General features: G+C 45.1%; 1 protein-coding gene across 2 annotated transcripts in view; it reads right to left on the reverse strand.

Moving 5' to 3' along the window:
- LOC126412741 (neuroendocrine convertase 1-like) overlaps nucleotides 1–22,751 on the reverse strand; it is a 492,712-nt gene that overhangs the window by 401,475 nt on the left and 68,486 nt on the right. The window contains exon 1 of one of the 2 annotated variants that reach the window (XM_050082478.1): nucleotides 4,637–4,952. The exons of the other annotated variant lie outside the window; for it this stretch is intronic. The gene's annotated coding sequence lies outside the window, so the exon portion shown is untranslated. Of the gene's footprint in view, nucleotides 1–4,636; nucleotides 4,953–22,751 lie in introns of those variants that run through there. 2 annotated transcript variants of the gene reach the window in all.

Raw genomic sequence — 22,751 nt, forward strand, 5'->3', positions numbered from 1 at the left:
GGCTGCATTCGTGATTTCCTGTTAGGAAGGTCACAGTCCGTAGTAATCGACTGTCAGTCGTCGAGTAAAACGTAAGTGGTCTGTACTGTTCCCCAAGGACTCTGAGCTGTTCCCCAAGGACGTGTTATACGCCCTCTGTTGCTCCTAATCTAAACAAACGATTTATCAGACAATCTGAGCAGTCCTCTTAGAATTTTTGCAGATGATGTCTGATTTACCGCCTCTTAAAGTCGTTTGGGGATCAAAAGCAATTGCAAAATGACCTATACACGACAGCTGTTTGTGCGAAAGGTAGGAATTGTCTCTGAATAATGGGAAGTGTGAGGTTATCCACGTGAGTACTGAAACAAATCCGTTAAAATTTGGTTACACGACAAGTCACACAAAGATGAAGGCTTTCAATGCAACGAAATACCTAGAATTACACTTACAAACAACTTAAATTGGAGCCAACACATGGATGATGTTGTGGGGAAGGAAAACAAAATACCACGTTTTATTGACGTAACACTTAGAAGATGCAACATATCTACTAAGGAGACTCCCTGCACTACACTTATCCGTCCTCTGTTGCAGTACTGCTGTGGTGTATGGGATCTTTAACGAGCAGGATTGACGGAGGACTTCTAAAAAATCCAAAGAAAGGTGGCTTGTTTTGTATTAGCACGAGATAAGGGAGAGGTTGTCACGGGTGTGATAAGTGTGATGGGGTGGAAATCAAACACAAAGGAGTTTATCGCTGTGATGAGGTCTTTTCACGAAATTTCAATCACAAACTGTTTCCTCTGAACACGATAATATTTTACCGTCGTCAACCTACGTAGAAACAAATGATCATAGTAATAATATAAGATAAATCAAAGGTCTTATGGAAAGGTGGGGGTATATCAAAGAACTCTCTTTCAGGAAATAACAGTTATATTCCAGAGCCGTCATGCAGATGTAGATGTGGACGTTATCTTCTATTGTACGATTGTCTTCAGTTGTTTAAATTGCTTACTGAGACATGAGAATCAGTGGATTCTTTATTATAATTATTACGTTAGAAATCAAGTGGAAGTAACGAAAAGAAAGTTTCGGGCCCACAGATAATTATGCAGTGAACTGCACTTAAAATATTAGAGAACAAAGAAAGGAACAATAAATATAAGGTAACTGTGACGCTCAGTTTATGCAGTTTCTGGTGGCAGCCTTCCAGTTAGACGTAAATGAGCATATGAATGCGATCTTACACTTTTGAGTAGAGCTGTTTACAGGTGGTGTTTGACAGCAAGTAGAGGAAAGTTTTGGCTACGTAGGCTCTAAGTACGAAATACGCAAAGCTAATTTTGCTTTCCCCTTGTTTTTCGAAGGAAATCGGCAATGACGTATTTTGTTTTACTTGACTAATACAGTAACTCACCTGCTCTTACAGCGTACGGCGCAGCACACCAGCTGGCGACTCAGGGGGTTGCACCAAACCGTGATCGCACCTGTGCGGCGTATTGCCAACCAAGCGCTGGTACAGTGGCTAACCTGAGTGTTATTAGGCGGTTTCCCACACTCGTTTGGGCAAATGATGTGCTCATCTCTAAATTCCTCTCAGAGAATATGATACGCAGAGGTTTATGATGCGATTACATGCGGAACAAAGTTTATATGATTCACAGGTGACACACGCCACTTACGGCAGACATCCGGCCACAGAATTAAATTAAATAAAATTTGCAGTATACTAAAAAGTGGACCCCGTACTAGAAGGGAAATTGATAGGGAAAAGAAGAAGAAATGAACTTTCCGTTCCTTACTCTGTTGGGAAAGAAGCAGAAACACGGTTTTTGTGATAATTTACGGTCATGAATTTAGATACACACCATTTAGAAGCGTATTTAGTTTCACTTATTGTGCAACTGTCTTTTTCCCACACACCATGTAGATGTTATTTGCCACCATTAGTAGCGTAGAAACCATTTAAGAGCCTACAGTATGTCAAAAACATATTCCCTACTTGACACTTTGATTTACATAAAACTCCACCCGGTTTCAGTAAAGGTGTATTCTATTCTAAAAAGTAAGGCTAATGAATAATACACATAAATAATCAAGACAAATCAAAGGAATCATTGGAGCACTAGTGTACTGAAGGCAACAAGTAACACTGAAATTTGTGGTAAGTTGTGAATTAGTGGACGTCTCAAAGTGTGAAGGACAAATTTTAGATTTTATGGTGTGTCTTCCTACATTATTTATGTTCCTTTTATTCTTAACTTTGACTGTACCCAAAAAAGTACAAAATTACTTACATGCTACGTGCGGTTTATAAGGACTGAATGTGACTACGTCTTCATAATCTTCCATTTTCACGATAGCAAACAGTCATCAAATATCACGGCAACTGAGATATGTAAAATACCGATTATACGGGAAAGAACATCATTGGAGAAGCAAGGCATAGTTGGACCACTGGAGAAAAAGCATTTCCAAATATGGAGCCCTCACAGATGGAAAACGTCACGTATGTAACACGAGAACTATAATTATTAAGGTAGCTTATGCAAAATTTTCTACTTTTATCGAGTTTTATAGTACGAGATGGAGTTAATTAACATTTAATACATATTACTAATTAGTGCAACCTGATAGTTTTCATAGTTATTGTTTTAAACTTATTAATTTCAATTTAGCACAGACATGAGGTAATGTCGTCAAATACTTTTATAATCGATTCAGAATTGAAGACCTAAGGCATCTCAGATTCCGATATATGTAAATAATGGAGGTGTGGTTTAACTCTTCGCTTTTTCTTTGTCGTCGATACTCACAAAAGCATGTAAGGCTAAGCAAATCTGGAAATCGTACCAATTACCGAACACAGAAAGAAGTTCTATATTTGGTGGTATAAACCTAACGTATTTGAAAGTGTGGCATTGCGATTTATTGCTCTTACGTTTCCAAAGAAGTAATGTGTAGGCGACCACGTTATAGAGCAGTCCACTAATTCTTGATCGACGCTCGGCAGACACCTGTTCAAATTCTTGGAAAAATAAAAAAGCTTGGTGAAATGTGAATGAAACTACAGACATTAATAAAGTTATGAAAATAAACTTAGTCGGATTTTTTATGACGGTCTTAACTTTTTTTATCTTATTCTCTCTTCCTTATCGCACAGTAATTACATCAACAGGTTAATAGAGGTGATGAAACAAAAGTACTTCCAGCTCTGTTTGCGAGTTTCTCGGAAATCGATGAAACTAATCCCCACCAAACAAAAAGTCAATAGCGTGAACATAGAAAGTACAAACCTGTAGTATTCGTCAGTGTTATTGTGAAACAGCTATTAAAACAGTGCAAAAAAGTACAAAACATTTTGAATGAAAAAACACGCGACACTGATTTTATGTTCCACAATATTTACTACCTTAAAACCCCGTTTTCGGCTGTTACGCCAAAGTAGGACACAAAAATAAATATGTGTAGCTGTAAACGTGTCTCTGAATCTGACGACAGCTTAACAAAAATTAATTTGTAAAATAACAACCACTGTACAATACTGCGTCGTTGTCGTGTGTTTTTTCATTCATAATGCATAAAATATTCTGCCAGAAACGAACGGAACAGACGGTTAATGCCACCGTGGAATAATTTGAGGGAGATGATATACACCCTTTCATGATGTCTTGTTATAGATACAATACCTTGTATCACTCAAGATTGGTATAGTATGTACATATTACTCTTAACGTATTTTATGCTCTTAATTGTGTAGTAAAAATGAGAGACCTTTTGTTCCCTTCTTCTTTTGGTTTTCTATAGTAACATTCAAGGAATGCACAGATGAACCAGGAAAATATTCCATTTAAATTATTAGACTTTCAAGGCATCTTAATCATACAACTAAGCGTTATAGCTACTCTAATCGTCTACAAAAATCTGACCGCACGTTTTGACCTTGACCTAACGCCACATTACATATTTTCACTACGGTTTGTGTTCTTGGAAAAAAACTGTTCCATAATATGTATGTGGAGAGGAAAGCAAAGGTATTTTGATGGTTAGTACCGTTAATGTCATACTAAACGACCGCTCACTGTACCTCAGAAAAGACTGATTGGTGCCCTGTCGCTGTAAGTCAGTGTGAGTCATATCGAGGTTATTAGTCACACACGTAAAATAATCAATACCTTATGTAAGCAAATATGCGAGGCGTACGTACGATTTTGTTTGGTGGTATAGCGTGAAGTCGCTGAAAGTAACATAAAAGTAACAGAAGTATCACATAACTAGCCACCAAGCTTCTCTAGCCCACGATGTGTTTCAGTTTCTTCTGGAGAGACTGCAGCAAGTAATGACTGTGTGGTCAGAACATAGCACAAATGTCGAACGCAGGGCTCTTCAGTATAAATGTACTGATCAAATCATAGAAGACGGCAGCAATTTCAACTTTCGCCTGAGGTATGCCGGTGAATTAAAATCCGATATTGTAAAGTTAAGGTGGGTGAGGCTTCTGAAACGATTAACAAAAGTTGGGCTTAGTGAGTAGTTATCTACGTGTTTTTGCTCTTTTGACGAAGTAACGTAAGCTGGCGGGAGCAGCCTTTATGAATGCGGTTTCACATGAATGCGTGGAGGCGGTTGACCGCTGCAGCGAACTACTTACCAGAAGCTCTGGAAGCGAGGCGTGGTGCGAAGGACCAGCGTACCACTGCGACGAGGCTGGTTTATTTAACAGTAGGTGGGAGTGGCGAGGAATTGGGACACCCCGGGCCTGAAGAAGAGGGAGAGTAGGGGGAGAGGTCCGGTGAGCGACTGAGGAAGGGGTCCGTGGTGGGGAGGGGGAGCCACAGTGCAAGCCAAAAGACTCGTTTTCCGATTGGCCGGCCTGCGAACGTGCGTCAGAGGCGGTGCCACCGCCGGCGGCCGCGCCGCGCCGCGCACGCGACGTGACTGATAGAGGCGGCACCACCACGCCACCAACACCGCCCGCCACCACCGCGGCACCAACACCAGCGCAACGCCGGCCTGCCAATCAAGCTTTTTAATTGAACCGCGCCGGTCTTGGCGGGGAAGCCTACCGCACAGAGACGGCTAATGCGTGGGTGGGCGGCTGGCTGCCTACCCACCGATGCCTACCCGCATACGTAAGTCCGTCATCCCACGCTACTACCCACGGGGTGTAGCCCTCATCCTTGTTTGTTTCGTGACGTCACATCTGCAGACGATCAGGCAAGGTCTTATCTGGACGCGGAAGAGAGAGGTACTTTTGCCAAATAAGAACATGTAGAACAGGAAAACTACCGTAAACTACCGTAGACTATCGTAAGAAAGCGTAGACCGCGGTAATTTTCCTTGTAGGTTTGGTCAGTTAAGATCGTAACCGTATTACCGGTATATTAGGTGTGTTGCATATCTGTCTTTCCGGATTAGGCTAGAAAACTGAGGTGGTGAACTATCTAGAAACTGAGTTTGAATATACAGCGTGGTCCATTGATCGTGGCCGGGCCAAACATCTCACGATAAAGCGTCAAACGAATAACTACAAAGGACGAAACTTGTCTAGCTTGAAGGGGCAAACCAGATGGCGCTATGGTTGGGCCGCTAGATGGCGCTGTCATAGGTCAAACGGATATCAACCATCTTTTTTTTAATAGGAACCCCCATTTTTTGTTACATATTGGTGTAGTACGTACAGAAATATGAATGTTTTGTTGGACCACTTTTTTCGCTTTGTGATAGATGACACTGTAATAGTCACAAACATATGGCTCAAAATTTTAGACGAACAGTTGTTAACAGGTAGGTTTTTTAAATTAAAATACAGAACGTAGCTACGTTTGAACATTTTATTTCATTTGTTCCAATGTGACACATGTACCTTTGAGAACGCATGCTGTTACAGCGTGATTACCTGTAAATACAACATTAATGCAATAAATGCTCAAAATGATGTCCGTCAACCTCAATGCATTTGGCAATACGTGTAACGATATTCCTCACAACAGCGAGTAGTTCGCCTTCCGTAATGTTCGCACATGCATTTACAATGCGCTGAAGCATGTTGTCAGGCGTCGTCGGTGGATCACGATAGCAAATATCCTTCAACTTTCCCCACAGAAAGAAATCCGGGGACGTCAGATCCGGTGAACGTGCGGGCCATAGTATGGTGCTTCGACGACCAATCCACCTGTCGTGAAATATGGTATTCAATACCGCATCAACCGCACGCCAGCTATGTGCCGGACATCCATCATGTTGGAAGTACATCGCCATTCTGTCATGCAGTGAAACATGTTGTAGTAACATCGGTAGAACATTACGCAGGAAATCAGCGTACATTGAACCATTTAGACTGCCATCGATAAAATGGGGGCCAATTATCCTTCTTCCCATAATGCCGCACCATACATTAACCCGTCAAGGTCGCTGATGTTCCAGCTTGTCGCAGCCATCGTGGATTTTCCTTTGCCCAATAGTGCATATTCTGCCGGTTTACGTTACCGCTGTTGGTGAATGACACTTCGTCGCTAAATAGAACGCGTGCAAAAAATCTGTCATCGTCCCGTAATTTTTCTTGTGCCCACTGGCAGAACTCTACACGACGTTCAAAGTCGTCGCCATGAAATTCCTGGTGCATACAAATTTGGTACGGGTGCAATCGATCTACATGTAGCATTCTCAACACCGACGTTTCTGAGATTCCCGATTCTCGCCCAATTTGTCTGCTACTGATGTGCGAATGAGCCGCGACAGCAGCTAAAACACCTACTTGGGCATCATCATTTGTTGCAGGTGGTGCTTGACGTTTCAAATGCGGCTGAACACTCTTGTTTCCTTAAATAACGCAACTATCCGGCGAACGGTCCGGACACTTGGATGATGTCGTCCAGGACACCGAGCAGCATACATAGAACACGCCAGTTGGGTATTTTGATCACAACAGCCATACATCAACACGATATCGACCTTTACTGCAATTGGTAAACGGTCCGTTTTAAGATGGGTAATGTATAACGAAGCAAATACCGTCCGCACTGTCGGAATGTTACGTGACACCACGAACTTATACGACTGTGACTATTACGGCGCCATCTGTCACAAAGCGAGAAAAGGGTGCGAACTAAAACATTCATATTTCTTTACGTACTACACGATTATGTAATAAAACTGGGGGTTCCTATTTAAAAAAAAAACGCAGTTGATATCCGTTTGACCTATGGCAGCGCCATCTAGCGGGACAACCATAGCGCCATCTGGTTTCCCCCTTCAAGCTAGAAGAGTTTCGTTCTTTGTAGTTTTTTCGTTTGATGCTTATTTCGTGAGATATTTGGCCCGGTCACTATCAATGGACCATCCTGTATAAAGGTCCATGTAAGCTATGAGATATTGATGTTGCACATGGTTATCCTCCAGTCTTTTTCTTATAAGTATACAGTACTCACAGCAGAATTGAAATTTGTATTGTTGGTTGGTTGGTTGATTCGGGGGAGGTGTCCAAACAGTGAGGTCATCGGTCCCCTTGGATTAGGGTAAGATTGGGAAGGAAGCGGGCTGTGCCGTTTCAAAGGTACCATTCTGGAAATTCCCTGAAACGATTTTGGGAAATCATGGAAAACCTAAATCAGGATGGCCGGACACGGATTTGAACCGTCGACCTCGCGAATACGAGTCTAGTGTGCTAACCACTGTTCCCACTCGCTCGATAATTTACATTGTTAAGTCAGGTTTTATTGGAAAACTGATGGTTTGTAACGTGAAACAGATGTATGTTGTAGTAAAGAAAGGAAAAAAAATCAATACGGATTAATCACATAGCGCTTGAAAGCGCAATTTCCTCAAAAGAAGGTAACATTTCAAAAATGCAAAAAAAAAAAAAAAAAACAACCATATCAAACATCGCTTCGATACTGCACCCAGCGTAAATAACACATGTTTCTGTTGATGTTAAACAACTTCCGCATTTATCAGTTATAACGGGAAACTCCTGCCTTTGATCATGATGAAGATCGTTCTGTTGAGTACAAAATAACGACAATAATTGTATACATTTTTTGTGTTCGTGCATGTCAACTGGGCTTGTATCGAAAGCATTTGTTTTGGTTACATAAAAGCGTAGAAGTGAAACGCGCAGCTAAACTTTTTCACTTATAAAATGCAGTTTATGTTTTGTAAAATTATAAAATACGCTGTGGACTACCGCTGAACAATGTGCGGCTCTAATTATGTGTAAAACAAATAAACAAACAAAAAACAGTTCCTCTCTCACATTCATATATGTTTCTTTCCCTACCAATGCTACAGACACTATAGGTAAATCTACCATTTATTACGTCATTTATATAGTGCACCAAAACTACCGAACCGCAGTTTCAAGAGCGCAGCTTTAAATATATGGGCTTGTTCTTCCTTTGTGCAGTCTAGCCGGCCGCGGTGGTCTAGCGGTTCTAGGCACTCAGTCCGGAACCGCGCGGCTGCTACGGTCGCAGGTTCGAATCCTGCCTCGGGCATGAATGTGTGTGATGTCCTTAGGTTAGTTAGGTTTAAGTAGTCCTAAGCTCTAGGGGACTGATGACCACAGATGTTAAGTCCCATAGTGCTCAGAGCCATTTTTTTGTGCAGTCTATTGTCGGAAGCAGGAAAACCTACGTCTACACTCCAAAAGCCACCTTACGACGTGTAACGGAGGCTACTTCTGTTACCACTATCTATTCCCCCTTCCAAGTTCCATCAGTGTTGGAAGAACGGTTCAAATGGTTCAAATGGCTCTGAGCACTATGGGACTTAACATCTTAGGTCATCAGTCCCCTAGAACTTAGAACTACTCAAACCTAACTAACCTAAGGACATTACACACATCCATGCCCGAGGCAGGACTCGAACCTGCGACCGTAGCGGTCACGCGGTTCCAGACTGAAGCGCCTAGAACCGCTCAGCCACACCGGCCGGCGCTGGAAGAACGAGTATCGGTAAACTTCCGTAACAGTTTTAATCTCTCCGGTATACATCTACTCATACATCTACATGACTACTCTGCAGGTCGCACTTAAGTGCTTGGTAGAGTGTTCATATAACCACTTTACATTATTTTCTACCGTTTAAAGTTGGAAAACTAATCTTTCGTGTGCGAGCTTTAGGTTTCCCTGTTGGTATTTTATTACGATGATCGTTGTCCCTTCTTAGATGAATTACATTTCGGAAAGATTCTCCCAGTGAATCTTAGCCTAGAATCTCCATTTTCTACAGTTGGTTTTATGTAATCATTCCACTCTAGGTCGCTAGCGATGGTTGTTCCTAGGAATATTACGATTGTTTCTGCTTCCAGTGTACCGCCGATAAGGTTCTCAAACACTATTTTATCCCCTCGACTATTTGTTCGAAGTACATTTATTTACTTTTAGTGTGAACTGCCGGTCCCTACTTCAACCGTCGATGCTCAGCAGGTCTTTCTTCATTTCAGTATGGTCATTAGACGTTATAACCTTTTTAAATGCAACAGCATTGTCCACGAACAGACCCTTGAAGTTTCCGAAGCTGTTCATTAGATCATTTGTATGTTGTCTTTACGAAATAAGTGCAGAAGCTTTAGGAGATGATAGGCTGAATGTAGATGACTGTTTTGGCTAAATGAACGTGGGTTCTGTAAAGCATAACAATGGCGCCATATAAAATCAACATCCCTTCAGTTCGTTTCGTACATGGGTAAAAGACGATAGAGAATTGTATGTTGTAACTTGTACAGTTATAGATGGAAAGAACTTGCAGGCGTACAGTCGTCCTCTGTTGGTGCTGAAAATACAAAAAGACGTATTGCATCTGCAGTCGTACTGAATTCCCAAATGGGAGAATATTTGAAGGTGTTCATTGTTAGAGGGTTAAACTAGGTGAAGATATTCACGCTTCTGATCGATATTAACGTGCATTTATGTGGTTTAGTTTCGAGGAAGCAGTCTTCCTCCTGTTGGATTGCAAGTAGTGTATATTTCATTCTTAATATATTTAACGCTACGTGCAAAAGTATTTGATGGGCTGTAGATGGTCGTCATCTACAAAAGTTGAATCAAATGGAGGAATTGATAGTAAATGGTTTTCGCAGATACCTGTACGAGTTTTGCACCAAAGGGCATTAGCATCGGTTTTGCTTAGCACAAAGACTATGAATCGCGATATCTACTGTGGTGTCACCGCCAGACACCACACTTGCTAGGTGGTAGCTTAAATCGGCCGCGGTCCATTTAGTACATGTCGGACCCGCGTGTCGCCACTGTGTGATCGCAGACCGAGCGCCACCACAAGGCAGGTCTGGAGATACGGGATAGCACTCGCCCCAGTTGTACGACGACATTGCTAGCGACAATACGGACGAAGCCTTCCTCTCATTTGCCGAGAGACAGTTAGAATAGCCTTCTGCTAAGTCCATGGCTACGACCTAGCAAGGCGCCATTAGCCTTACCTACTTTGAGAGTTATCGTATAAATGTCTCAAGAAGAACGTTGTAAACCAACAAAGATTAAAAGTTAAGTATAAAGCAGCTACGTACTTTTCTTGCTACCATTCAATAGTTATCCTGTTCCAGACTTGACGCCAGTCGGCGTGTGTGTACGCGTGCCTTTCGGCTCCCTTCTCAATGTGGCGTAGCTAGCTTGTTACGCCACAACATCTACCGTTCATTTCCTTGAACTGAAAGTATAGACTCCTCCCGTCTTGGGTCTAACATTTCATACTACCATGGGGAGAGTTGATACGCATCTCTCTAAATTATTCTGAATATATTTACTGTACGAGGAAGATTACTGTGTATGTTACTGACGGGCCTTCAATATTATATAACAATCCTATGAGCACTTCATAGACGGGCTGTCTGCAGTTCACTGCTCATTATGTGTAACATATAATGTTCGTAGTTGTAGTAGGTTCGAAGGACGACTAAGAAACTGCTAATGATATAAACTACCATAATTTTAATCAATATGATTCGGACTTTGATTCCCCAAACATACCATCACTTACCGTAAAATCTAGAACGTCATGTTCTCCACTACGCCTTCTGTGTTTGCCCAGTCTTTCCCACACAAATCTCTCTCTAGATAAATAAGTTCCCTCCAGATGTACCACTTCCATAATGCCATCAGAACTTCTGTACGTCCAGCAAATATCTTAATCAAACGTAAATTGGTCTCTGTTCCTGCATACGATTAAAGCACTATTTACATAATCCATAATCATCGTCGACAACAGCAGCAGCAGCAACAGCTTCACATCCAGACCTAGAAAACAGTCCCCTAAAGTCTGACGCACACATTACGGTTTTCAGTATATTGCATTAATGTCAGTTCCTATTGTCAACTGCCGACCTCCCATTCCATCGTCGTCTCGGTCTTTTATTACGATGCGGAACCTCCTACCTCCATTTCATTCCTATCTCTGTCATTTGTCCACTCTTGTCCATTAGCTTGTTCTCCTGTCTACTCCAGCATTTACCATGAGGCTTCACTCCATTATTTGTTGAAAAGTTTCAGTTTTAGAACGATTTTAGCGTTTCAGTTCCATGTCTAAATGTTAATACACACTGACTGTAAACTTCCCCTTTTAAGTATAATGAAAAATTCTCGAAGCGGATCTGATTCCCACTATCAGTGTAATACCTTTGACGTATACGTTCTTCAATAATGCCAGGTGGCTCAATGGCTCCTTTCTCAAAGGAAGAATATTGTTTGTTCAGCATTGCCCAGGCATGTATTTATTGTTAGTCCATCTCCTGCTTTCCCCTTTCCCGCTCTGTCTTCTTCCTCCCTTCTCTCTGTCAATCTCTTCCACCTCCTCTCTCTGTCCACCTTCACCAGCTCTCACTCTCTGCCCACATCTGCTCTTGCCCCTTTCTCTGCCCATTTACTCCATCCCATTCTATGTACCTCCTCCCCAAACCCCTACGTGAATTTCCTCCTCCAGTCACTCTTTCTCCTTCTCCCCAATCTCTCTGTCCATCTCGTCCTCCTCGACTCCATTTCCTTCACGCCGTTTCTCTGACCACCTCCCCCATCTCCATTCCCTATGTAGCTCCTCCTGCTCCTCTCCCTCCCCACCTACTCCGCCCATCTTACCCTTCCATCTTACCCTTCTGTCCTTCTCCTGCTCCCCCTTCTGTCTCCGTATTATCACCCACATCATAACAGACTGTTGCTGGTCCTTATCCCCACAGTGTTATATTTCCAGACAGTAAGTAATACGTCTACCAAATTTGGTCTAATCGGTCCAGGTGTTTAGAAGGTGCTTTATACTCGTGTCTTTGCCAATGTACACACATGTCAAGCACATTTCACATATACTTACCATGTTCCACACACATTTGTAAAATTTTTCATCTGTATCTCTACCTAATTTCGCCCTGCAATTTAGTTTCTACACCACTCAGTGTTTATGATGTCTTGTCCCCTGAACTACGTGCTATACAACACTGACCCTCATGTTAAGAAGAAAACAGAACCAGAACACCTTGAACGGTTGTATATAGGCCGTTCATAGTCACAGAACATGTACATAATGATGTTCTGTAGAAATGATTAGCATTTGAACCATGTATACCCGCGGTTTCACGTTCAACATCGATATAGCTGGTCAGCACCACCTACCGGTGAAATGTACCTGGGGCTCTCGTTGTCGCTATAAACCGAAGGTAACGGATCAGTGTGACTTGATCAGACGTGTAGGATGCCTCGCAGACGTATGTGCGAACAGTACTGTCAGGTCAGTGACTTGGAAATAGGGCGCATTATTGGCATGAGAGAAGTGATGCTTCAATCCAGGAAATTGCTGCTCTTTGCGACAAAGTGTTTCGGCAGTGCAACGGGTGTGAGCAGAATGGTTCACTGGAGGCCGCAGAACACGAAGATATGGGTCAGGTCGCACCACCTAGACTACCCCCGCCCCCCAGCCCTCCCCGAGAAGATCGACACCTCATCCGAATAGCACTGCAGGGCAAGTCTGTATGCTGCTCTGCTCTGGCGCAACACTGGAACAATGTAACACACCATACACTATCCGGGGTGACAGTCCGTCGCCGTTTATTACGGCATGGATTACGCGCACTTTGGCCACTTCTCTGCCTTCCTTTGTCGAATGTGCAGAAACATGCTAGACGGCAATGGTGTATGGGACGACGTCAGTGGGAATAGGAATGGCATCAGATAGTGTTTTCGGACGAATTCAGGTTCTGTTTATGCAAGAATGGTGGCTGAATTTTGGCTCGTCGCAGACAAAAAAATGGCTCTGAGCACTATGGGACTCAACTGCTGAGGTCATTAGTCCCCTAGAACTTAGAACTAGTTAAACCTAACTAACCTAAGGACATCACAAACATCCATGCCCGAGGCAGGATTCGAACGTGCGACCGTGGCGGTCTTGCGGTTCCAGACTGCAGCGCCTTTAACCGCACGGCCACTTCGGCCGGCTCGTCCCAGACAGGGGGAGCGTCATCACAGTGGCTGCATACGTACAAGACGTAGCGTGCCAACTCGTGGTCTTGCGGAGTGGGATGCTATTGCGTTCAATCCTAATCACAGTGGTGCGTGTCCAGGGCACTGTTACCAATGTGACTCATGTGAATGACATCCTGTGAAACGTAGCCATATTCTTTCTGCACTGCACTCCAGAAGCCATTTTGCAGCACAACAATGCATAACCACATGTTACTACACGAACACGTCCCTTCTTGGTATCATAGGATGTCAGCCTTTTGCCCTGGCCCGCCAGATCACCAGACTTGTCGCCAGTCAAAAATGTGTGGGATATGGTGAAACGACGGGTGCAGTGCTGTGATCCAGTGCCAGCCACCACAGATGAACTTTGGAATCAGGTGAATGCGGCATGGATGGCTATACCACAGGACACCATTCACGCCTTGTACACGTTGGTGCACTCACGCAGGGAAAAATTTACCAGGGCCCATGACGGACCCTGTGCCTAGCTGAACCGAGGTGACTGAAATGTTAATTATTTCTGCAGAAGATACTAATGTACATGTCCTGTCAAATATGAAAGCGATATGTCTAGTCGCTCAAGGTGTTGTGTATTTTTTTTTTTTTTTTTTTTTTTGAACATGAGTTAATTTTGTTGATTGAGTCAGTGGTATACGTAAATGCTCTCTGCAAAATGTGTAGCGAATATAGTCAGTAGTAAAGAAGTTAGTAAAGAAGTAATAAATTAAAATGTCGTGTCTGATGCTAAGGTTCCACTGCACGAACAGCGAAAATATAGGAAGCGATAAACTTTTTCCTTTCTCCATTTTGTGGAGGTTGTCAGCGAGAAAGTGTTACATAAAGGTTGTAAATCATGTGTAAAGTTCGTTGCAAGTCGCTAACTGGTCTCATTCTCAAGTACTGGATGAATACAATCGGGCTCTTTTCGCATCATGAGTTACGGTACTTTTTCGCTCCCATACCCACCCCTTTGACTGGTAGGTGGTTATTGCGTCACAACAGTTATTTTCAGAGAGTGAGAAATATGTGTACCAAGTTTGTACGAAATCAGTTCAGTGGTTTAGGAGAACTTGTGGGACATACATACATCATCCAAATAGACATACGTACGATTATGTACATTTATTTCTATAATATGTATGGGTTCACGTCTTGAAACCGATATTCACTTCAGACGATATTTCATTTCTTTGTTAGATTAAAATCTAATAATTTTTATATAGTTAGTAAGAATTTTAGTACAGATCTTGCAACGAAGAGAGGGAACTGATGGTTGTACATCTATAACTTTCTGTGTATTGCCTGTCTCCTTTATTATGAACTGGTACAAAGCTATAATCATTACAACAGTTATCAGTTTTCGAGATTTGTCTCCCTTCAGTGACATTCTGTAAATAAATATATTCGTTCGTTTGAATTATTTTTTCTCCAGATGAATCCTTTTACTACTGAAATACCTTCATATCCATACGCCTTTCTTATTGTCGTATCAGCCATCTTAGTGGACGTGTCGTATGTAATTACTCCCAGAATTTCATTGCTTCATCATAATTATTAAATATTTCTCGAAAATTACACAAACATTTTAATAAACATTCAGTACGACGGGAAAGCTTCAAGAATAACACGTAAATAAACGTTGGAACACTGGTGCAGTTTTTTTTCCGTTTCTCAGTTGCTTTGGCATCTGCCATCATAAATCATGAAATAAAATATTCTGTCAAATTTTGTTCCTGTTTTATTTTCTTCATACATTTATAGTTTTTAGTCTTTTACTTCCCTCATACTGTAAGTTTTATTACATTTGGCATATTTAATGTGGCATCTTTTCTGTCATTCGCACTGTCTCTTCGATAGTTGCCGAGAGCCATTTTTAATTTCTTTATTTTTCTTCCTACCTACAAATTTTTCTGTGTTTTTCGTAAGTCACGTTGTTAAATGGTTTCCTCCTCCATCTGTGTTTGTTTTTTTCATGAACTTGTTTCTTTTGTCCACTTAGTATACCCATCCATTAGTATGTAATTTCTGATTTCCTACCTGACGAATTGGTTTCTTCCAAGCTTCTATTTTTACGTACTATTTGTATTGCTAATGTGTCGCCGTTTGAAACTTCAAAATACACTCCTGGAAATTGAAATAAGAACACCGTGAATTCATTGTCCCAGGAAGGGGAAACTTTATTGACACATTCCTGGGGTCAGATACATCACATGATCACACTGACAGAACCACAGGCACATAGACACAGGCAACAGAGCATGCACAATGTCGGCACTAGTACAGTGTATATCCACCTTTCGCAGCAATGCAGGCTGCTATTCTACCATGGAGACGATCGTAGAGATGCTGGATGTAGTCCTGTGGAACGGCTTGCCATGCCATTTCCACCTGGCGCCTCAGTTGGACCAGCGTTCGTGCTGGACGTGCAGACCGCGTGAGACGACGCTTCATCCAGTCCCAAACATGCTCAATGGGGGACAGATCCGGAGATCTTGCTGGCCAGGGTAGTTGACTTACACCTTCTAGAGCACGTTGGGTGGCACGGGATACATGCGGACGTGCATTGTCCTGTTGGAACAGCAAGTTCCCTTGCCGGTCTAGGAATGGTAGAACGATGGGTTCGATGACGGTTTGGATGTACCGTGCACTATTCAGTGTCCCCTCGACGATCACCAGTGGTGTACGGCCAGTGTAGGAGATCGCTCCCCACACCATGATGCCGGGTGTTGGCCCTGTGTGCCTCGGTCGTATGCAGTCCTGATTGTGGCGCTCACCTGCACGGCGCCAAACACGCATACGACCATCATTGGCACCAAGGCAGAAGCGACTCTCATCGCTGAAGACGACACGTCTCCATTCGTCCCTCCATTCACGCCTGTCGCGACACCACTGGAGGCGGGCTGCACGATGTTGGGGCGTGAGCGGAAGACGGCCTAACGGTGTGCGGGACCGTAGCCCAGCTTCATGGAGACGGTTGCGAATGGTCCTCGCCGATACCCCAGGAGCAACAGTGTCCCTAATTTGCTGGGAAGTGGCGGTGCGGTCCCCTACGGCACTGCGTAGGATCCTACGGTCTTGGCGTGCACCCGTGCGTCGCTGCGGTCCGGTCCCAGGTCGACGGGCACGTGCACCTTCCGCCGACCACTGGCGACAACATCGATGTACTGTGGAGACCTCACGCCCCACGTGTTGAGCAATTCGGCGGTACGTCCACCCGGCCTCCCGCATGCCCACTACACGCCCTCGCTCAAAGTCCGTCAACTGCACATACGGTTCACGTCCACGCTGTCGCGGCATGCTACCAGTGTTAAAGGCTGCGATGGAGCTCCGTATGCCACGGCAAACTGGCTGACACTGACGGCGGCGGTGCACAAATGCTGCGCAGCTAGCGCCATTCGACGGCCAACACCGCGGTTCCTTGTGTGTCCGCTGTGCCGTGCGTGTGATCATTGCTTGTACAGCCCTCTCGCAGTGTCCGGAGCAAGTATGGTGGGTCTGACACACCGGTGTCAATGTGTTCTTTTTTCCATTTCTAGGAGTGTAGTTTAACATCGCCATATTCTAAACAATTTTTATTATTTCTTAAAATACAATTTCGTATTTTCGATATGATTTTTGGTAGCTCAGTTTACTATTTACTTTCCCCTGAAAAATATTTACAGAATGAGAATTATTGTTCTTGGAAAATTATATTAAACGTTTGAGCGTTATCACTTCTGGTATCATAGTCGGGCGTGTGGATGCTGAAGACGGGCAGCAGCCTTTTCAATAGTTATAAGGGCAGCAGTTTGGATGCTCGACTCATATAGCCTTGCTGTGCTGGTATTACGAACGGCTGAAAACAACGGGAAAAACAGTCATTTTTCACTAGGTAAATGATGATGATTATCTTCTTTCGTATAATATTCCGGAGATAAAATAGTTCCCCCTTCGGATCTCCAGGCGGGGACCACTCAGAAGGATGTCGTCATCAGGACAAACAAAACTGGCGTTCGACGGTTTGGAGCATGGAATGCTGGGCCCCTTAATCGGGTTGGTAGATTAGAAAGTTTAAAAAGGGAAATGGATAGGTTAAAATATCTCCGGCGTATTACTGATGTAAAGACTTACTGTCGGCCTGTTCCCATTTTGGTTTGCACTGGACTACGACACGTGTCGTTATAAGGACATCGCGCATTGTTTCAAGGTTTTGAAGAGGGACATTTACCTGCTGGGATATTTTTATGTGCTGTATGTAATATACTCATCGCTACCAAATATCAGCCAATTCGAAGATATCTAAATAAAGGTCGCAAAGTAAAAAAAACTGTGTGCCCGACCGAGACTCGAACTCGGGACCTTTGCCTTTCGCGGGCAAGTGCTCTACCACCTTTTTTTTTTTTTTTTTTTTTTTTTTTTCTTACGACCGAGACTCGAACTCGGGTCCTTTGCCTTTCGCGGGCAAGTGCTCTACCATCTTTTTTTTTTTTTTTTTTTTTTTTTTTGGGAGAAACATAAACCTTTATTATTCACAAAATAAACATAGTACGTCCTGTCACATGATAACTGTTCTGGAAGGATCCTTGCTGCCATCCTACCATGCAGCATGAAATAACAACAAAATCGAAGTGGGGCCACCTCCGGCACCCGAAAGAAAAGTATTTTGGATATGAAAACAAAATTTGAAATACATCCATTTGATAACTGTTCAAGCGCGAGTTTTTCGCAAGTCGCATACTCGCATAGTGTTCTTAGTCGATCACTTTAACTTGGTCGGTTTCACAAGACAGCACCGCCGCTCATCTTTGCGCACGCGGCACACCCCAGGTATATGGCGGGTCCGCAAAAACCGTTACTAGGAAATTGGCATACCAATCCTTGTACTTTTGTAGCCGTAATAGTTTTGTGTGTCCATCTTGCAAGTATTGCCAGTAATCCAGGACGTTCAGTAAGTTCGTACGTGTGTCTCTATAGATGTAATGGACCGTCATACCTGTGATCCACGCCACCGCGTTCGTATTATGACGCGGAAAATACGTTTCCTCTGGAAAAAATACTATGTCAGAAGAGACTGCTGTATAGATAGTGCGCCGCATGAACGCTATTATCTTTCTTGCGAGAGTCCAGACAGCCAATGCCTCGCCGCAGACCAGCCGATGGTCGTCCGTATCCAGCACGCCGCATTGCTGACACAAGGGCGAATCCGCCAAATGTATTGCGTACTTTTTATCATTTGTAGGGTATTTTCGGTTGACGACAAGGTACCATGTTGATCTGACTGATGTAGGTAGGTGGGGGTGGTGGACCGTGCGCCACACCACGTGCCAATTAACAGCTGGATGTTTGCGTTCCACCCTATTCCGGGCGATCTGTCGAAGGAGCAGATGGTACACGTCCTTCGATGTCGACTGTCGGGTCGTCGGTAAACGCTCTCGAACGTAACTGTGTTCCACGATGAACGTGCGCACATACGTTAAAGGGGGCGATATATGGCCGACACTGACTGGAGGAAGATGCGATGTTGGTACGAGTTCTTCGATGATCGTCCCCGTAAGCGAGTGGTCCCTGTTGCGCCACCGTTTGAGCATAGTATTAATAAACATGGCACGCGCCTTCTCGTGCACGTTCACTAAACCAACGCCCCCCTCTCGCGCTGGGAGGGTAAGCGTGTTGTACTGTACCTTAAAGAGTTGTCCCAGGCACACATAGTACCCAAAAGCCGCCTGAATCCTCATAGCCATCGTGCGCGTCAAGGGAAGAAGGTGCGTCAGGTGGCACATCATGGGCGCGAGATAAAGGTTGACGAGTAACACTCGCTGCAGCATATCCATCGACCGTAGGGCGTTTAGTCGTACTGCCGTGCGGACTCTGAGTAACAGTCTTCGGTAGTTGTCCGCAGCCGTTCCCGCTGTCTCTTTATGGAAGGTGATACCCAAACAGCGAAGGGTTTCCACCGCAGGTAAGGGTCCTTCCGTTCCTGGTTCTAGGCCACGCCCCACATGCATGAATTGTGATTTTCGGTAGTTGACCACACTTCCAGCTGCCATCCCATACGTCTGTAGCCAATCCAGTGCTGTTTGAGTCTCCCTCTCATTCCGTACGAGGAACACAATATCATCCGCATATGCTCTGCATTTGAATGATAAATGCCGTAGGGAGATCCCGGTAAGACGGCGGCGAAGGCCTGCGAGGCACGGTTCTAAGGCAATCGCATAAAGGAGGATCGACGAGGGGCAACCCTGTCTCACTGATCTTAAGATCGTAAAATACTCAGTTCTCCCTCCGTTGACCACCATCGCTGATCTGGCGCCGTGCAACAGCCGCATCACAGCATTGGTCAATAATGGCGAGACACCCATCCTGTTCATCACCGCCGCGAGGTACACATGATCCACGCGATCAAAAGCATGATCGAAATCTACAGCAACCATCGCCCCCCGGAGGCGGCATGCAGCCGCGAGGGCGACGACGTCACGATAGTCTCCCAAGGCTGTGTGGATATTACTGATGCCGCCAAGACAAGTCTGATCGGCATGTATTCGATGCTCCAGCGACTTTTTGATACGACTTCCCAGGATGCGCATGAAGATCTTGTAGTCACTATTAAGGAGGGTCAAGGGGCGATAATCACAAGGCCGTTTGCCACCACGGGGCTTCGGTATCGGTATCATGAGTCCTTCCGTGAACTGAATGTGAACCGGTACTTCTTGCCGCAGAAGCTCATTAAACATACATAGCCACATCGGTGTCATAATGGTCACGAAGGCACGGTAAAATTCCAACGGGAATCCATCTGGACCTGGGGACTTGTTGCAAGCACCTCGTGTAATCGCTTCTTCCAGCTCTTCACACGTAATGTCGGATAACCCGTCTGCTTCCCCGTTCACAGTCGTCGCGTCAGGGATCTCTTCCAGGACGTTCCCCAGCTCCCTCTGACCCTCCCCGTTGCTCGCATAGAATCTGCTAAAATGATCCGTGAACGCCTGTGCTATGCCCCTTTGTGTTGTATAACGACGTCCATCGCCGAGATCGATCTCATGTATTAAATTCCTGCGTCTTCTTCGTCTTTCCTTTATCACGTAATGCATCGAGGGAACCTCGTTGGGCAGGAAATCCTGCGACCTCGCGCGTATCATCGTACCTGCCATCCTCTGCGTCGCAAGTTGTACCAGCTTCGCCTTAACTCGGTGGACGGCCGTCTGGCGTTCTGGTGTAGGTGGTTGAGCTAACAGTTCCCGGAGAGCCGTAAAGTAAAACTCAGTGGTCGTGCGCTGCCATTGAGAAACCTCCTTCCCATAACCTATTAACGTCCTCCGTAAAGCTGGCTTCGCGCACTCGATCCACCACTGCAGGATAGAACCGAAAGAATTTCGTCGACGGAGGCAGCCATGCCACGCGTCCTCCACCATGCGTCGGCATTCTGCATCTCGCAGGTGGGAGACGTTCATCTTCCAATTACCCCTCCGTCTCCACACCTGCTGTCTATCAAGGTTAACTGTACAAATATATGCCTCGTGGTCTGTAAACGCTGTCGGCCATATTTCTGCGTCCACCGTCGACACTGCTAACGCCCTTGAAACGTAGATTCGATCGAAACGGCCCGCGGAGTGGCTAGTAAAAAATGTATATCCTGGTTGGTTGCGATACTTCAGGTCCCATGTATCGACTAATTCCATCCCGTTGACCAGCTCCCTAAGTTCTTGGCTAGTAGTATAGTTAGGTTGTTGGTCCTTTCTGTCAAGCACACAATTAAAATCTCCGCCGAGTATGCAACCATCGTATCGTCCCTGGAACAACGGTGCAACCTCATGGGCGTAAAAATCTGCTCTGTCCCTTCTCTTATCCGAACCTGACGGTGCGTATATGTTGATCAAACGTATTCCTCCTATGGTCACGGCCGTACCACGGGCAGAAGGCAAATACTCTACTTCGTCTGCACGTATCCCTTCCTTTAATAGTATAGCTGTACCAACGCCTCTATCGTCACACGGGGAACAGTAAATGTCGTAACCGTAAAAGTCCGAGGGGGGAAGTACCCGAACTTCTTGTAATAGTGCGATGTCTAAATCCGCAGCCTTTATCATGTCACTGAGCATCTTGATTTTCACCGGCGTCCCAATGCGATTGATGTTAACAGACCCTATCCGATAAGCTTGGTGCATGGCGGTCAACGTAGATAGGGTACCGTACGGTCGCAAATTTTGCCGTACATAGGCTGCTGTCGGACTAACGTCCCCCGCCGTCCCCTCATATAGTCTGCCATTATTCCGTGCACCCTGTCGGTCTTACACCGGGAGAGTGCGTGGGAGCAGTTCCTCCGGCATCATCTGTTCCCCAAGGGGGTGGCTCTTCTGACCAGTCCCCTAGTGTCCCATCGTTGTCGTGCGATGCAGGCGCCGTAGCCTCCGCAGTATCCTGTTGCCGTCTATCGAGCTCCTTCGCTGTGTCTGGAGCATCGTCAGCATTAGGTCGTGCCGCCGTCCCGCTGGCCACCGTTGCATCCACGCGAGGTAGTTCTTCTGTATCCATGGTCGTCTGTTCTGTACCCGTAAACTTCTCAGAATTATCTACTAGATCAGAGTGATCGTTCTCCACCGTGAGGCGGCGCTTCTTCCGGCGTTTTGGTGAGCGCTGTTTACGTTGCCGGGGCTCGGAATCAGAGGTCAGCATGGTCTCCAGTTGTTCGTGGGGGACGTCAGAATCGTGCGCCGTCGTATTGTCGACGTCTCCAAGTGCCTTATCTGAAGGGGCCTCAAGCGGAACCGAAGAGAGGGCGTCCTGTGACTGTTGCAGGCGGTCCAGCGCAACGTCGTCTTTCTGTGGCTCGCCACGATCCGCCGCCGTCTGTGTGTTCTGGTACGCGTCTGTCTCGCGGCCCACGTCATCGCGTAATGCGGCGACGTAAGTCATGGGGAGCACAGTCGGATGAGGCGTGAGGGGTGGATCATCCCGTGGCAGCTGTAATAACCTCCGTTGAGCACACTCAGAACGTATGTGTCCCTCCTTCCCACATCCAGAGCACGTCCTTGGTTGTCCGTCGTAAATGACAATCGCCCTACAACCGGCGATGTACAAGTATGACGGGACGTGTTTTCGGAGTTCGATCCGTATTTGTCTGACGCCATTGAGGACAGGATACGTCTTGAAGCTCGCCCATTTTTCAGCCACGTGGGATAGGACCGTTCCGTAAGGACGCAGGGCGTCTGTCACCAATTCTTCTGGCACTTCGAACGGAAGCTCAAAGACGCGGATCGTTCTGAGTCCCATGCCGGCGTGTTCAACTGTTACCGCTCCAACATTCCCGTCCGAATGACAGAAACGAAGTCC

Source organism: Schistocerca serialis, chromosome 7, assembly GCF_023864345.2.
Source record: "Schistocerca serialis cubense isolate TAMUIC-IGC-003099 chromosome 7, iqSchSeri2.2, whole genome shotgun sequence".
Lineage (NCBI taxonomy): Eukaryota > Metazoa > Arthropoda > Insecta > Orthoptera > Acrididae > Schistocerca > Schistocerca serialis.